Raw genomic sequence first — 19,321 nt, 5'->3', positions numbered from 1 at the left:
TCCTGGAGGGGACAGGGTGAGCATGAATTACCAGAAGGAGGGAACTGAGCAAAGAGCATGGACATGATTTGGGGCCTTCTCTACTGTAATGACAGGGTGACAGGGTGACCTGCCCCAGCAAGAGCACCTTTGTTAACTCCCAAGTAACAGCAGTCACCTTTCCAGAACCTCACAAAGGTACTTGGGATGGCCTGGCACACTTGTATTCCTGACATCCCTTTCAGGTTTGATCCTGAAAAGCAGGATAACCAATCCAAGAAAGCATGGGCACTGTAGCCTCACCTGGCACAATTCTCAGGGGATGCCTAAAAGTAACTTTTACATTTCACTATCCTACCCAACAGACACCAAAGCAAGTGTTCTGGCAGCAGTAAAATAGCCAACTAAACCAAAACCAAACCATTTCTTTGACCACAATTTATCTCAAGCATGGAGACATTTTCCAAAACAAACCTTTAAAATCCCATGCCAGGCATTCCCACTTCTCAACTCTCCCTCTGGAACCATGGCCTCTGGAAAAGAACCCTAACAAACATCCACCACTCATCTGAGAAACCTCTGTTGCAGCAAACTCCATGGTCAGACAGATCTGCGCACTCACCACCATTCCACTATGACCCCAAAGTACTCCATGAATCTCAGCTTAAAACTGCACACCACAACCATGCATCACACCGCAGTGACATAAAGACACATAATGTAACCTCTTTCAGGCCCACCATCCTGATCTCATAGTAAATCAAGCATCTTCCCTCTAACTGCGCACAGTCACTCCCCTCCTCCCCACATACTGCCAGCCACAACACAGAGAACTTCCTTCAAAGATGAAGAAAAAGTGTCTATCACGTAAAGACATACGGTGACAAGACAGGACACACACAGGACAAAGCCTCCAGGAAAACAGGGAACAGCAAGAGGCTGCCAGTTTCTCTAAATTAGCTCCCAGCTTGAGCTCACACCTCCCTACAGGAATTGTGCCTTTTGGCATTGCTGCAGCGAACATGATAACCCTTAAGAATCCAATGCCTGAGGATAAGACCACCTGGACTATAAGCATTCAGACAACAAGTTCCTTGAGGGAGACTTCAAAAACCACTATTTGCATGGTGCTGGGGCTCATACAGCTAATTGTAGTTACGAGGATACAGACATCAGGAAGATTGCAGTTCTAGTTCATCTTCCAAATGGTCTGTGGCTGACTGGTGGGGAATTGGGTTTCTGAGAAAGCATCCGACCAGGAACTCAGAACACCCAGCAGCAGAAGATCTCTCAGCTTAGAAATGGGTCCCCTTAATTGCACTCCCTTGCTTTCATCATTTATCTTATGAAGAAACTGTGGGGCAGCTGTAAAGGAACTGTAGTCTGGATCAAGTCCACAGCAACACTGAGTCACAGTGAGAGAGGAAGTTCTTAGAGGGCTTGAATCAATTACTCACTGTCCACGTAAAATGTAGAACATTGTTTTAGACATGAAGCCTCACCGTGCTATTCTTTCCCCTCAGCAAACTGCAACTGCAAAGCGTCCACCGCCAAGCTCTGGAGAACACTAAAATCTGTCCCTTTCTGCACTTCATTATTGACTTCTTTTTCAGCATCTTGATATTGATCCCAATTAGAGATGACCTTTCTTTTATAATAATTTCCATGGTCATCATCTGCTTGTGTATTGGTCTCTGAACTACTGTCAACTTCATCCAGCATTCCTGTGGCAGCATGGCAGCCTTCCTGTGGATCGTGGCACACTTGGCCATCTGCAACCCTTGGCCATGGTCCTGGCAGCCCCCTGTGTCCCTACCACCACCCCTCACCACTATGGCCAACTCATGATCCAGGAGGCCACAGGCAGCTCAGGCCCTGGACACATCCCACGGTGGGCTCAGCTCAGCACTGTGCCCAAGACCCCAGCCAGCTGCTCGTGCCCAGGACACCACGTGTGGCTGCACTGCACCCCACTCTCTGCCTGCACTGCCAGTGCTGTTACAGCTGCTCACACCTGTAATCCTAGCTACTCAGGAGGATTGTGGGTCAAAGCCAGCCCCTAAAAAATAGATCACAAGACCCTATCTTGAAAAAAAATCAGCAAAAAAAGGCCTCACTGAGTGTCTCAAGTGGTTAGAGCAACTGCCTCCTGTACAATTTCTCTGGTTATTTTAAATAAGGCATCTCAGAAAATGCTGTCAGTTTGCCTTCCCACTGTGATCCTCCTTGTCATTGTAACAATGGAAAATAAACCAGAACATCTTTTATCTGAGACAGTCTGCAAAGGGCCTGCCACTTCGCAGTTTCAAAAGTATTTCAAGAGCCTTCAGCTCTTGAACTGGATGAAATTTACTTCACTGAAGATGCCACCTCTTTACATTTCTTACATTCTGAATGGTCCACATGGGGAGTCCTGCTCCCAGTTTCTTCTGTCACAAGTTGGGTCCTCTGACCTTTCTCTATGAGGTGGTCTCTCCCCCAGGGGCTCTCCCCAACTCCCCCAGGTGAAATTTGTTCCTCCATGAAGACTTAGTGTTTCAATTGCCCTTTGCTTTGGGCTATGAGGCTTTTCCTCTTTGATGCACTGAGTTGGTAAGTAGATTTGGGGTCATTTCATTCTACTGGAAGTCTCTGCGTTTGGCACTGAACATTGGGTCCAGTGACCATTTGGAATGTCTTTGTTCACTTAAATTGTTCACTATATTTCTGACACCAGGATCAACATTACCTGTAGCATTCTTGGTAACTAGACCAAATGGATGGAACTAATCAATCATGGATTGAAAACATGAGGCAGAATAAAATTTTCTTCCCTTAAGCTTTTGCAATGGTTTAAAGAGGGTGGATGGGGATGAGAGACAGAGATGGTTGAGGTGAATCTAACCAATGTACAATGCAAGCATATTCAGAAATATCACAATGAATCCCCGGGTACAACTAATATATAATAATGAAAATATTTCTTCTTTTAAATTGTTTTTTGTCAGGTATCATTCACCATAATACAAAAGTACCGGTTATATACACATTGTGTTTGGAGATGAGGCAGGGTCCTACAGTCACAACTCTATATTCAGGCAGGAGGATCTCTTGAGCCCAGGAGTTTGAGACTAGGTTGGGAAACATAGCAAGATGCCATCTGAAAAATAAAAATACATTTTCTCTCAGTGAGATTAATGCTGACAAAAAATTACCACATTTATCTCCCTTCAAACTACGTAGTCAAGGTTTATAGCAAGGTGTGATATCTCACTTTATTTACATACACACTGTGATGTCTACACAATGATGAAAATAGTTAATGTTTCTGTCAAATGTTCTTGTCATTGAGTGAAATGAGACTGTAGTTATAACATGTCATTTGGGGGAAATTATACTAAAATTTCCATTGTCCTAACTAAAAAGACAACATTTTAATCCAGTCATGAAAAGCTGAGGGAGTTCTACAGAATATTTGGCTTGAATGATTAAACCATCACAATCACATGAAACAAAAAGGAAGATGGAGCAGACAGTGTAAATTAAACATGATTTTTCAAAAAAATATATGGGAGTCTGATTGTATGTTCAGGGTCAAATGAGTTGCTAGAAAACAAGGCTATAAAAACATTCTTTGGGAAAGAGAAGGAACTGCATTGTGGACTGTACAGTAGATGAAATAACTATACATGTTAATTTCTGACTTAATTACTGTAGCTAAATGTATGTCTCAGATCTTAGGAGATACCTTATTGTAATGGTTTCACAGAGCTTCTCTCAATTTATTGAGAAGCAAAAAGTAACTAATAATAGTTTTCACACTACAGGATAGAAAGGAGAGGATGAGATGTATAAAGAAGAGCAGGAGGAGAATAGATTGTGAAATTGGTAAAATATGGAAATATATGAGGTTGGCTGCTGTTGGTATTTAAACTGAAAAATGTAGATATGCACACAATGTCATGGATGCATATAATACTCTGGAAAAGAAAAAAATGACATCCACAGTTAAGAACAAGTGCAGTTATAAGAGCACAATCCTCACTGCTTAAATACAGCATCAAAGGAATGCAAGTATAAAGACATGCATGCAGGACCCTTGCATGCTGGTACAAGCATGAAGGAATATAGAGAGCATGAAGGAATGTCAGCAGTCTGGAAAGCAAGGGAATATACATATCATGATTTTGACTTTAGCCCTCTATATTTGCAAAGCAGTGCTCTTTTCCGAAAGTTTTTCTTCTGTGTAGATCTCATTGTCATTCTTTTTGAGACAGAGTCTCGTGATGGTCTCCCTTACCGACCTCAAACATGTTCTTCCTGCCCCTGCCTCCCAAGTACTGGTTTATGACCATGTACCACCATGTCCAGGTATAAGAATATTTACAAAAATAAGTTCAGGTTTCTAGGCAATAAACATGCAACTCCTAGCATTCAATTCTGTGAAATCTCTAAAGAAGACAGCATTGTGAAGGCTTATTTATATACTGCATATCTTCAGCTTCCAGAGTGAGTGAGGACATTTAACCTTTGTTTCATAGAAAAGTAGAAGAACAGGGGATAATACAGAATAAGAACTCAAAAGATGCTGATACTGGAGACATTTATGCTCTTTGTTAAATTCAATTGACAAAAGTATTAGGCTACCTTAAAAAGAGCACTCAGTTATGGTAGTACTGGGATTAGTCTTATGGCTTGGAGCTTGCTAGGGAATCACTCCAAGAGAAGATCCATACTCTAGTGCATTTTTAATTATTTGTGAAATGTGCAACCATAGATAATCAGCCAAAGAGAACCACAATAGAATTGGTCTGCATGGCTGTGTGCTTCTCTTTTCTATCCACAGCCTGATAACTGGAAGATCCAAGGAAAGACACAGTTTCTGTATGTGACTAATTAGATAATACACTGAACATAGGTTCATTTACCAACATGTAGATGCAAGCTTACAGCACGTTCAGCCCCACTGTTTTGCCAGACTGCTTAAACCACTGCATTTCAGGGAAGAACTAATGGTGATTGTTACCTGCAAAATCCCGATGCTTATGCTTCAGTATCATAGTTGTTCCCACTCTCTTACCTGGCAAAAAGGTTGGCTCCCTTTAAGTTAATGATGAAAGATATTTTCTGATAAGATTATGGGGCTTTCTGCAGGAACACACCTGAAAGACTTTCCTCAAGGATCCCAAGGTATTCTCAGAAGAAAGGAATGACATGAATCCTCACAATTCGAGGCAGGAACAGAACTTCATTTGAAGTTATATGAACTTCAAATGATCCTATATTAAGGAGAAAAATTAATAATAGCAGCGAGTGACTAGAATTGGGTAGCTGTCTTTATATCTATGCCTCTTCTAGAATTTTCATCTCTTCTAAGAAAAACATGGACTATCCCTAACACGTTCAGTTTTATATTGAAGGGGAATATGAAATCCTTGATTCCATGGAAGGAGAACTTAACTGACTAACCCTTCAGAGAAAACTTGAACTGTAGCTGACTTAGGACACAGAAACAAACCATTAGCTATATAAAAGCTCATCTAGTTTAGGTTTATTTCTGCCCCTTGAGATTTGAGATTTGGGAGAGAATCTAGTCCAATGATTCCCAGCATATACGGAATTCTGGGATACAACAGATTCTTGTTCAGTAGATCAGGGGTTTCAGTTATTGCTCCATCTCTATATCTGATCTCCCACTTTCCCCCTACCACTGGAGAGCACTTGGGTATTAACACACTAATTGCATATTCACACTGGGATTCAGTTCTGCTGTCTCCTCACTTTCTGTACACTTCTGTGATTATTGGGAGAGTATGTCAACATAGGTATTATATAGAAGTACAATTTCCAGGCCCCAAAGTACACTGTGAATTTTAAATCAGGGTGGAAGTTTGTGCTCAGTGTATTAAGAAGCCCCGAGGTGATGCTAATGCACACTCTAGAGAGGAACAATTGCCATTGACAGAGAAAGAGAGAGAGAGAGAGGGAAGTCAAACATAACCACTGGAGATAAGTAAATATTAAAAAAATGCTGAAATAATTAAACTCTGGTATTAAATTTTAAATGAAATCATAACTGACAATAAAATCCAATTGTTAATGATTAAGAAAAAGTTTTAGAAATCTATACCAGAAGAAGAGGATGGTTGAAGAATGAGTATGAAAGGTGAGGCTTAAAGAGGAAGAGGCTAGAGATGTGTAATGTTTCCACTAACATAACAGGAAGAACCTTAAGTATTTGTGACAAGGGAAGGAAATCTGCAGAGCTAATGCTAGTGGAGGTATTTTGAATTTCAACTATCTTATGTGGAAATTAAATCACAGAGTTTGAAAAGCTGAAAATCACGGACAAAACATAAAGCCAGATTTTTCAAAACTCCAGTACATAAATCTAAAAACCATGAGCTTTGTGTTCCTTACAAAGGAGAGAGAGAGAGAGAGATGCGGACAGGTGACATTTTACAACAACTTGATTTTGGGGTTTGGTGTATAGCACAGGGCTGCAGTACCTGCCGAGCAAGCACCAAGCTCTGAGCTCTGTCCCTAAAAACACAACCATAGAAACTTAAATTCCTCAGTCCTACAAAATTCTTTGTGTAACAAAATTTTATTCAACTCCATATCTTTCTTCAAGGGCTTTCCACACACTTTCTGATGAAATTCAATTTTACTACATTCCCTGCTAACTTGATTTACAAAAATTTGACACTCTAGACATTTGATTAGTTCTCTATTCTCCAGATGCGATCTAATTACTGTGATTCCAATCTCAGCCAGAACTCCTCCTTACTGCATCAAAGCATTCTATCCCCTGGACCCTCTGAGTGTCATTGTCTACACATAACCACTTGCCTATGCTGCATTCTGCATTTAGCCTGCTATCTTTCCCACCCAGAAAGCCTGTTGTGAAGAGGTCCCTTCACATATACAGACAGTTTTATCATGGATTAAGAAAGATCTTTGAATAAATTTTAAATGCATATACACACTAGAAACTCAAACAACTGCTTATACTGATACTTTAAACAAGAGCCATATGCTTGTGTGACACGAACTGTGTAGCAGTGAAGCATATAGGCTCATAAATAGCCTTTGTTTCTGGCATCTTGTATTATAGATATTGTGTAGAATAACAAGAGATAGTCAATTTAAAGAAAACTATGCACACACACACACATATACCACACAAACCAAAGTACTCTTTAAGTTACATTTGTGAAGGCAGACTCCCACATAAAGAAAAAAAATAAGAAAAAGAATTGTATATTTTAAAATCTGTATTACAAATGACATGCTATTAACATTTTACACCTGAATTTATTTGCAAAAAATTAAATACTAAACATAATAAGCAAAGTAACAGTACATTAATCATCACACTCTGTGAACATGTAAACTTAACCCACAACATGCCTGGAGTCATCTCAGAAGCCTCCCATAGCACAGACCCCAGCAGCTCACAACTGTTGGCCACTATGCAGAGCAAGACCTCACCATTAGAAAGTGCCAGCTGTGCCAACGCGATGTTTCAGTTCCTGCCAGCCTCTCTGCCTAGAGATCTCGATTTTAGCTGGTGTTGGCCAGCGTGACTTTTTCGGTGCCAGTCTGAACCTGTAAGTCAGTCTTCTGTGATGATACTCGTTTTCAAAACAGCCTGTTTTAGAAAGAAAAAGCACTTTAGAATGGCTGTCTTCCTAATTTTGTCCCCTCATATGATAACTCAGGAGTAAGAATTTTAAGCAATCATGGACAATAGAAATTCTACACCAAAGTGTCTTTTTAAGAAGTATTTGATGAGGAAGGAATTTAATCATTGATGAGGAAGGGAGTGTGAAACCATAGATTTCAGAGAAAGTTTTTCTTTAAGTGTATTTGTATTTCAATGTAAATTCATCACCTTCAAAAACTGGTTTTACCTAGTATTTCAAACTTGGAACATACTACATTGTTAAGAAATTCTTGTGCTGTTACCAAGCTTGATTTTACATAATTTCATAGACTAAATCATATAAAATACAATAGAGTATACAAAGGAACATTCTTTTTTTCCCTGTTGGGATTTTAGCAAGGGATTACCACAAGCTAAGCAAGTGCTGTACCCCTGAAGCATGCCCCACCCTCATGAAGGCATTTCTTAACTACAGATTTAAATAGAAAGACCAAGGTGAAGGTGCAGGAAGGTGGAAGTTCACACATCAGAAAGCTTGGATAATTGTTCACTTCTGAATGTTTTCAATTCTATTAATTTGTTAAATGAGCACAGATTGCTCTTTGAAAGTAAGTAGTGTGACCCAAGAAATGTCCTTTAGTAGATGTGTGGGTATGTATGTGTGCACATGTGTTTGTACACATTTATATGTATATATATATGCATGAATATAATGTATGTCTGTAGTTATGAAATAATGCAGTACATTATGTACAACTGAAGACCTAGGTGAAGATTCAATAGTGTGTCAGTGGGAATTTTCAGATTCTGGAATTCTCTACTTCACCTTAAATTTCTTATACTCCCAAGGTTTTATAACTATAACTATAACCATAACTATAACTATAACTAAACTATAAATATATATGTGTATATATATAGTGTCTGTGTGTGTGTGTGTTTGTGTGCATGTGCGTTATGGGATTTGAACTTAGGGCTTCAGGCTTGCTAGGCAGGTGCCCACCACTTGAGCCACTCAGCCAGCCCCACGATGCCAGCACAAGTGTTTGCTTTTAAATGTTAGCTTTCTGAGTGGGAACTATTTCAGCAGTAGTATGTGCTTAACATGTTTCTATGCTTAGTTTTAATCCCAAGATTCAAAGGGTCATATACCAACACACTTTTCTTCATGTGCTAACTTGGAATCTCTGTAAGCAATGCCAATAGTGACACGGCACACAATTTTACTTCATCTATAAACTTTATGTCTGAATGGAACAAGCCTCTGCCAGGCACTTTCTATAGGGCTGTGGGTATCTGAGAGTTTTCCACAGGCCAGGGAAGATGAGGCAACCACCATCACTTCCTGAATTTGGGAGTCTGTCCAATAAAGCACTCACAGTAATGAGGAATTCTAGCCAAAGATGCTAGTATTTTCATTCTTTCTGGTTTTCAGACAGTTGGAAGAAAACAAGGCTATTTTTGTTGGCTGGTTCTTAGGAAGAAGAATGTGATTTCAGTGCAGACATGACACTCCTATGTGTACACACTGCCAGAGAGAATAGCCTTGGGGTGGAAGATAAGTTGCTCTGTGCCAGCTGTCCCATACTGATCCTCAATTTATCAGGGACCACTCAAGGCATCGACTCTACATGGTCTCCCTGAACCTGCACTTCATGCTGATTAGCACACTAACTCCTAGCTGAACCTACTCCTACCTCTATATAATGCTCTTACCATAACTCAAAAATCTGATCCTAACCCTGAAGTTGAAGCTAAGGCACTGCTACACCCAGTCTTGCCAGTGGACAGGTGTGTATATATAACTATGTCCAGATGTGTTCCTGGTCATGCAGACTGGAAGATGTCAGAAGCCATGGAGTCCTCTGTTTTATGAAGAGACTCAAAAAAGAGGACCCTCAGAGGTGACACTACTTCCTTGATTATGAACCTAACAGAACATGGAACCCTGGTTACTAGGTGACAAATATCAGAACTGCCTAGACCCAGTTCACTTGGCTAAGAACCCTAGAGAGAGCAGGATGTTCTTTTGTTGTCTCCTAATTTCCCCTGGCTCTGTCCTCAGAAAAGAACAGAATGAGAACCATTTATGTGTCTGGAGACAGTGGATCAGCATTCACCACAGACCAAGGCACCTCAGGGTATTTTCCAATGGAACCCAAAGAGTAAGTACAGCTGACAAGTGCAGGTACATACACACCAGTTGACAGCTCATACTGGCCGAATCTTGTTTTGTGTACTTAGAAACTGACATGGTATGAACTGATTAATATACTAAATCAAAGAAGCATCTCATATAATGTGCAATTAAGATTTTGAGTATATTTGCCCAATTAAATAAGAGTAAGTCCTGAGAAATGGAGCAAGATGGCAAACTAGAAGATTTCTCAGTTTCACTCCATAAATGAAAAGAGCTAGAGTATCAAAGGAGAGAGGGGAAAAGCATGGGAACCATGAAGGATGGACAGGAAAATTAAAAAGCAGAGAGAAACAGAAAGGCAACTGTGTATACTAAGAAACCATCCGAAGCACCATCCCTGCCTCCCCAGGTGTTAATGGAAGCAAAAGTTACCACTATAAGGTGAGCTGGGCAGCCTTAGACTTGGTGATAAACTGGTAGACCTAGCTTACAGGACAAACCTACAACTTTTGAAAGGCTTAAATACAGTGTGTTTTGTGTGACATTCACTGCTGTGTGACAACAAAGACTTTTTTTTTAACTCTCCATACTAGAGACTTATAGTCACATGCCCATCTAGGAAGAAGAAGACTGATTGCCTAAGAACCACTGTAGAAAGAGCACCAAGGCTGTGGCTGGTGGAAAGCTCAAGGATGTACATGCTCTCTACGGGGTCTGATGCCAGGTGGGGCTGAGAGATCTGAGACTAAAAATGGGGAATCGTGATTTTCCCCAACTTATGACCACTAACATATTAAATAAGACATTTAAGTTTCACAAACAGAATGAATAATGAAAACTTGAGTGATTTTGGAATGTTTACACAATGAACACAATAGCTACAGTAAGTACCTATTTAACAATTTGGTAGGTCTAGTTTATGACTACTGCCAGACGCATAATATAAGCATCTGTACATGTTTCAGAATCCAGCCTTTACTCATGATCTCAACTGATGTAGGACTGTCATACGGGTTGTCAGATGGATAATGTATCCTGAACTTCCAGAATCCATTCTTAAAAATGGTTTGATAAAATTAATATAAAAATTTTCCTAGCACACAGACTCTAAAAACCAAAAAGGAGAGATGAATTAGGCAGTTTTGAAAACTTCACGGGGAAAGATACATCAAGAACAGCATACAATATGGAGTTGTCCATCCATCAGAATATGAGAGGGGACAATTATACCCCTTTTGAAAAAAAATTATAAAAGACATATATAGATGCTGTTTCTGTGACTGATGCAAAACCACAGAAATGTCACTTCTCAGAGGAATCATTTATAAGCTACTAAACCAGACATGCACCAATATTTGGAGGCATCAGCAAAGTGCAAATGACAGTGAAAATTTAACTTTTCATGTTGCAACCCTTAATAACTTGAGTACAAGCCTTCATGTAATGCTTTATATAAGTTGACAAACGATGACAATATGAATTTTATCATTACTTTTTCAATAGTCCAGTAAAATAAGAAATATGTTAAGGGCATTTGGACTCAAATAGCTAGAAAATCACAAGAGCCAAAGGTGACTTCTCATCATTACCCAACACTTCAGTCAGACATGTAGGTATTTGTGAATAATCCCTCCTTGTCAGCTTTTGCACTGCTGAGTCAATGAGCTACGCCACCAAAAATGGACGCAACAGAATTTGGTTGGGTCAAGAGGACTGTCTTTTGCTACTACCCACACTTTTGAAGTTATTTTTAAGGTAGTTTCTAATGACAATTTTCTCATATATATATTTCTCATGTATATTTTTTGTCAGGTGTGGTGGCACACCCATCTAATTCCATCACTAAGGATGTCAAAGAAGGACTATCGAGTTCAATAGCAACCTGTACTACATAATGAGACCCTGTGTCAAAAAAAAACACAAATATAAAATGTAAGCAGGAAAGTAAATTAACTCAAAATTAGCCAGGCATCAGTGACTCACACCTGTAATTCTAGCTACTCAGGAGGCTGGGATCGGGAGGATCATGGTTCAAAGCCACCCCTCGTGCATAGTTAGCAAGAACATAGCTCAGAAAAACTCACCACAAAGTAGGGCTGGTGGTGTGGCTCAATGTCGGCCCTGAGTTCAAGCATCAACAATACAAAAAAAAAAAAAAGACTGACCTCAAATTGGCCACAGTGACCCCACCAATTCTGAAGACCTCCATAAATCTTCCTAAGAATCAGTCACTCATTTCATTGTAACACCTCCTCAATAGTTTACATTATCTAATTCTTCACTCTAAGGAACAGAATACATTATTTTTCATGAGCTTTGCATGTAATTTATTGTAGTTCATATACAGCCAGTGTGTAAGGTACACATAGCATTCTTGGCTAATTTGTAGGTATATGTAAATTTGGAGATATATTGTTTTCCAATTATTTGCTATCACTAACATTCCTGCAAAAATATTTAATCTGAACATGTAACAACTGCATTTCCAGGTACAGACAATTTTTTTGGCCACACCACTGCCTAAACTCAGGGCCTCTTGCTTGCTACACATGCTCTACATGAGCAATGGTCCTAGCCAAGTTATACACTCTTCAATGATATGAAACTGTAGAAAACCAAAGAAACATTCTTAAATGTTTTGGCACCAGTGTTAGCCACACCTCAAACTAGCCATGACCCAAAAAAATCAAGCACAGAAATGACATCTAAGGCCAAGGGCATAGCTCAGACAGGAGAGAGTATACCCAGCAAGTGTGAGCCCCTGCAGTAATACCCAATAAGACAAAGAAAATATGCATCCAGGAGGATATATAATATTTAATGTTATATGAGGATATACATAAAACACTATATATTATATACATTTACAATGTTATATATATATTTTTAGCATGGATATTATTTGTATATTTAATTACTAACATATATGTATATAATGTTTAATATATATATATATATCTGTGTGCTTCTATACATAGTATGTACACACACGTACATAACATAGAAACATTATAGGAATGCTATCTGGTAGTGAAAATGAATAAACTGCATTTACCACAACATCATGGAGAAATCATGAACATATAATGTGAAATGAAAGAAACAAAATAACATACATAGTTAAGGACATAATAATCATAAGGAATATAACTACAAAGAAGAGTATGGAGGTCAGATGATGGTGGCACACACATATAATTCTTGCTACTTAGCAGGCTGAGATACAGAATATCGGGCTTAACAGCCAGCCACAACAAATACTTCAGGAGAAGTATTAACTATTTGAAAGACTTGCTTCAAACTGTATAAGGTTTTAAAATATATCACTTTTTTTCTGTTCAAGGAGCTAATCCACTTTGTCAAATTATAGTTGGGGAAGTTTGTGAACCACCTGTAGCTTTGTTTCTACCTTCCTATGTTATCAACCAAAGTTTTGCCACCACCAGACAGGTGCTGAATCTGCTCTGCAAAAGGCCAAGGGGTTTCTCTAATTCCTCATCTGGTATTTGGAGCGCTCTGCAACACTGAGTCTGTTTGTTCCAATATGATGTTGCCACAAGAACAAAGTGCAATGAGCTCTGGAAGTACTTTCTCCAGGGCTGTATGCTTCTTGTGTGTGACTTGCTCTTCCCCCAAAGAGAAACACACTGCCTCGGGATTCATGTGAGGCCTCTTAAATAGCAATTCTGCCATTTGTAACGGAGGTTTCACACCGATCTGGGGAATCCCTGGAAGGCAGGTTTTCCCAGCCTATCCACCATCAGGACCTGGACAGGAGGCGAGGTGAGCACCCAGTTCATATGGTCCTCACAACTCTACCAAAATGACCAACTGCCCAAGGGCCATGCAGCCTTGGCATGGGAGCTCTCCTGGCAATGGGCCATTTGAAAACTGGGAAAGGAGAGGGCAGAATGTGACACTTATGGTGGCTAACTTGCCTCCAGCAACCCAAATACCTAGCCATCCTGAACCAGCTGTGGTGTATTTGCTACTCAAGATGTCCTTCTCTGAGCTGTAACCATGTCCACCTTCACCGGAATGAGCTGGAGGACCTAGAATTCAGTGAGGCAGAGGTAAAAACACACATCTCCCTCCATGCTCTTGTGATGGAAGTCAGAGGTTAGCCAAGATGTTACAGGGAGCAGGTAGGAATGTCAAGAGTGTAAGAAATGTAAGCAAAGGGGAAGGGGATGCTGCCATGTGCTGATGCAGGACACCTGATGACACCAGGGATACCTGCTCTGTTCTTAGACACACCTGGTGTCCTATAAACATATTCCCTCTGGAACCTCAGGATTCTCATCCATGAAATGGGCTCACGGTGTCATTTGAAGTTAGGATGAATAAAAATTGAATGCAATGGCATGTTGGGCATCCTGTCAACCCTGAGCCCAAGGCAGTGTGCAAAATATCCAAGGCAGAATTTGAAGAGGAGAGGTTAATGTTGGAGGACTTCTATTTAAGGATGTTTAAAGCCACGATTATTTTCTTAATGATTTTCTATGTTTTTCCACAAGGATAGAAGACAGATGTGAATGGCTATTCTGAGACAGTAATAACTGCGCACATGATTTTATTTGTGGTAGTGGCCTGTGTGAAAACATGCTGCTATTCCTAGCCATCACCAAATGGTCCTGGCACCTGTCATCCTGGGGACATAAAGTACTAAGTCCCGAATTGGAGAAGAGTCAGCATGGGCAGGGCCATCATAGGGTCACAGAGCCACTCATTTTGGATGCCTAATGAGGGAGGAAGTCCCCACCATTGGTCACCACAATATTAGCTCTAAGAAATGATTACATACATCAGGGCACCTTAGAGGCTGTCGATATAACATCAAGAGCTACAGTTTACGTCCCTTATGATGAGAGATAGAATGGTAAGTCTAATGGTGGAATATCCAGTGCTGAAGAAAAATATAAATGTGATATATACATAGTAAGTCAAAAAGATGGAGGATATTATGTAAATAGCAAAAAAATGGATGGAACTGGTGAATATCAAGGTAAATGAAGTAAGCTAGGTTCAGAAGAACAAAATTGACATGTTTTCCACTATGGAAAGCCCTATGGACAGTCCTCAAAAAACTAGAGGTAGAACTGCCATTTGATCCAGTGTTACCACTCCTGGCCATCTACCCAAAAGAATGTAAGACAGGATACTGTAAAGATATCTTTACACCGATGTTCATCACAGCACTATTTACTAATGCTCCCTGTCACTAACATTTCTCAATTTTAGTTTCTAATGTCCAGAAGCAATTTCTTCTAAAAATATTTTGTGCATTATGCAGACATGCAAGTGGTAACTGAAAATGAGGCTTCTTGGAGTAGGTAAATCTGTCTTCAAATATGTGGTTTTTCAAACTGAAGCTGGTGACTGGGAAATGGATTGATAAGGCTCTATTACTCAAAATACTTAAGAAATTCTTACCAGCCAAAACAGAAAGAAATATATCCTAATTAAAGTGGGAGAATAAGGGCTTTCAGAAAGGCTCACGTGATAGAGGATTTTCCTAGTAAGTTTGAGGCACTGAGTTCAAACTCCAGTACTGACAAAAAAAGTGTGGGGGAGGAATGAACATTCAGGGTATCCTGCATCCAGTTTTAGAGCTCCTGCCTAGAAAGGTTAAGAAACTGAAAGACTATGCACCCCAAAATAAGTACCAAAAAATTAAAAATTTTTTTAAAAGGTGAATAGTATTCCAGAACAAATGGGTGAGCACTCTTTGCATTTCAGACATTCTTTCAGTCTTAATCCCAGAAGTCCAGGATAAATGTGGCTGGCATTAGGTGGAGTCTGTTGACCCTGTATCCTTCTACAATTCCTCCACAGGAACACAGTGGAAAAGAAGATGCAAGGAGTAGCATTTGTGGGAGCCAGGTATAGGGGTGTCTGCATCTTCCCCAGGATCAGGCTGCAAGACCTCCCACAGACTGGCCTGTCCCACCCCAGCCAGCTGAGGATGAGTTCCCTTTGCCCTTCACAAATGCAGCACTTCCTGCAGGGGGGAGGGTGGGAACTGCCAGCAGGAAGTAACCAAGCAAACATCCTGGACATTCCTTGGGGCTTTGTCTATGGTAAGAACATTGTGACCTCGCCCAGCAGGAGAGAGCACTTTTGGTGGCTCTAAAGTGACAGCTTTGGGGAGCCTCACAAAGGTTCCTGCAATGGCAGGTTCCTTTGTATTTCTGTCATATTTACCTTTCATGCTTGACCCTGAAAACCAGGATAACCAATGCAAGAAAGCACACCACGGAGGCCTCACCTGGCACAATGCTCAGGGGATAACTAAAAGGAACTTTTTTACACACTTTACTATTCTGCACAACAGACACTAAATTGAGGGTTTGGCAGAAGTAACATAGCCTAGTAAACCGAACAAACCATTTCTGGACCCACACTTTATCCCAGGCATGGGGAGGTTTCCCGAAGCAAACAAACAAACATATAAGCAAGTTTGCAGTACATACAGTGAACATTGCATAGGATCACAGAAAAATTACTATTGCATTAAATCCTTAAACCCCTATGCTTGGCATCCCTGCTTCTCTCCCCTCCTTCTACACACTCTTCATTCCATCATTTCTGCCACTCCAGATATACAAGAGAACCAAACACCTACCCATCCCCCCAATATATAGTCCCTCACCATCCTGTCACCACCTCTTCCACTCTGGGACCATGGGCCTGACCACCTCCTCCACTCATCTCAGACACCTGCTTCAGCAAACTCTATGGTCAATCAGTGCTGCCCACCCACACCCACCCCACTCTCACCCCAAACTATTCTGTGAACCTCAGCTTAAGCCTATACACCACAACCACAAATCACACCCCAGTTAGATATAGATGTATAATGTACCCACTCTCAATCCCACCGTCCTGATCTTGTGGCAAATTTAGCATCTTCCCTCAAACTGTGCCACAGAAACTCTCCTCCCCATATCCTGCCATCAACAACATGCAGTACTTCTTCAAAGTTCAAGAAAAAATGTCCACCACAAAAAGATCTGTGGTGACAGGAAAGAACACACGGAAGACAAAGCTTTCAGGACAACAGGAAGGAGCAATGGGGCTGCTTAGCAAGCTTGAGACTGAGTCAATCCACAGTAACTATAAAAAATTTTTTAAATGAGCCTCGGGGTCAGAGAACAACCCTTGGCTAACCTTGTTGTGCATATAATTTCAGGATAAGGCTGTGGCACGTCCTGCTGACCCCCCACCCCCAACATGCTGTACTGAGCCAGTTCCTCACAACTAGTTTTCCACTCTTGGCAAATCTGCAGGGGACATGACAACCCCTAAAAAGGAAATGTTTCAGGTAAGAGCACCTGGACCACAAGCATTCAGACAACCGTTTCCTTGAGGGAGACACTTCAAAAGTTTCTATTTGCCCGGTGCCGGCGGCTCACACAGCTAATCCTAGCAACCAGGAGGCAGAAATCAGGAGGATCGCAGTTCTAGTTCTGCTTCCAAATGGTCCGTGGCTCACTGGTGTGGGAGTGAGTTTCTGAGAAATTCCGGAAAGACCCAGTGTTCAGCTATCTTTGCCCAGGGATGCAGGACAGCCAGCAGCAGATCTCAGCTCAGACGTGGGTCCCCTTAATTGCATCGCAAGTCCCTTTCTTTTAGAGTAATTTCCCTTCTCATCTACTCTTCTCTTTGGTCAGCTTCAACTAACATAACCGCCGAGACGCCGCGGCCTCTCTGTGTGTCTTGTCCGACTTGGTCTCCCCTGAACCTTTGGCGTGGTCCTCCCAGCCACCTCCATTCCTGCTGCTACTCCTCACTGCTGTGGCGGCTCACGATCCTGGTCCCCGCCTTGGGAAGCTTCCACTGTGTCTGTAGCTCTGCACTCCACCTCCATCTCCGCAGCCGCAGGCTTTTTGCTGTCATGGTGATCCGGTCCTCACCAGACGTTTCACACCTGGGACACCGTCCATGGCTGCTACAAATCCCATGCTTCACCTGCACTGCACCGCCAACACTGTCTTTAAAGATGGGTCCCTTTGTGTCGCTATTCCCTTTCTGTCGTCATTTCTCTAATGATGAAACTGAGGAAGCTGTAAAGGAACTGTGGCCTGGATCAAGCCCGCGGCAACACTGAGTCACAGTGAGGGAAGGAGTTCCTGCAGGGCTGGGGCACCGCGGCCCCCCTGCGGATCACGACCTACTTGGCCGCACCATTACCCTTGGCGTGGTCCTCCTGGCCACTTCCGTCCCTGCAGCTGCTCCTCATCACTGTGACCCATTTGTGGTCCTGGTCACTGCCGGCAGCTCACACCTGGGACACCTCCTGCAGTTGCCGGAGCTCCGCACCCTGCCTTCATCTCCTCTGCTGAAGACCATTTGCCGTCCTGGTGATCGTGGTCTCCGTGGGCCCCTCACGCCGGAGACACTGAATCGTTGCTCCACCTGCACTGCCACCGCCAACAACATATTTTTCAATAGCCTTGAGTGCAGGAGAACTGATGAGCTTCGCTTCATTAAAAGATGCCACTCCTTACCTTTCTTATGTGCCGCATGGCCCAGATAGAGAGTCCAGCTCCCTCAATTTCTTCTGTCACAAGTTGGGTCCTCTGAGCCTTCTTTCTCACATGATCCTCCCCCAGAGGCTCTCCTTGACTGCCTCATAAAATTTCCTCCTCCCTGCAGAATTCCCTTGGCCTTTCCCTAGCCCTTTGTTTTGGGCTTTTCCACCTTGACTCACTGACCTGGTAAGCAGAATTGGGGTCATTTCATTCTTCTGTCTGTCTCGTATTTATGATATTGAACATTGGGTCCACTAAGCATCTGGAATGTGTTTGTTCATTTTGAATTGCTTGTTGTATTTCTGACAGAAGACTGGTCTTTACTTGAAGCATTTGTAGTAATTAGACCCAGTGTAGACTAAACCAAGTGCAGGGACAGATCAACCATGGACTGAAAACATAAGGCAAAATAAAATTTTCAGGAGGATTGAGGTTCTAGGCTAGCCTGAGGTAAAACCAAGACCCTATCTTGAAAATCCCCAATTCAAAAGAGCTGGTGGAGGGGCTCAAGTGGTCAAGTAGTAGAGTACTGCTGAGGAAGTATGAGGCACTGAGTTCAAACCCAGGTAAATGAAATTAGAAATCTACATAATGTGACAAAATATTAAAATTGGAAACCATCTACACATGTACAAATTACATTTAGCATTATAGGTGTGAGCCACAAGCACCTGACTCCAAGAATTTTTTTATGTAAATTTTTTATTAGGATATATTCTTTATACAGGGGGGAATTCACAGGGTCAATTCTGATTTGACTTATACTGTACATTAGTTACCTTGCTCCCATCATCTCTCCCCCTCAACCCTCTCCCACCCCACTTTTGCAAGATTTTTCCTATTTCTATTTCATATAGGTACATGAAGCCCCTGAACCACATAGTATCACCTTAATCTCCTTCATTCACCCTCCTCCCCAAACACACAGTGTACCTATTTTACAGCCCCATTTTTCATTATTAATATTTGATTTGATGTTCAAAGGAATTGCTCAATGTATTTCCACTGTGGGTATACTTT

At 41.4% G+C, this 19,321-nt stretch overlaps 1 long non-coding RNA gene across 1 annotated transcript; it reads right to left on the bottom strand.

The window, feature by feature from the left end:
* Positions 1–2,616: 2,616 nt before the first annotated feature.
* LOC141419203 (uncharacterized) lies at positions 2,617–17,858 on the bottom strand. Its single transcript, XR_012443860.1, has 4 exons — positions 17,102–17,858; positions 7,453–7,612; positions 5,121–5,237; positions 2,617–3,118 (listed from the first exon to the last, which is right to left on the bottom strand). It is a non-coding gene; the product is annotated as an uncharacterized lncRNA (long non-coding RNA).
* Positions 17,859–19,321: the final 1,463 nt, after the last annotated feature.

Source organism: Castor canadensis, chromosome 19, assembly GCF_047511655.1.
Source record: "Castor canadensis chromosome 19, mCasCan1.hap1v2, whole genome shotgun sequence".
Lineage (NCBI taxonomy): Eukaryota > Metazoa > Chordata > Mammalia > Rodentia > Castoridae > Castor > Castor canadensis.
The sequence above is the reverse complement of the archived record's forward strand: the minus strand, read 5'-3'. Positions and strand labels throughout refer to the sequence as shown.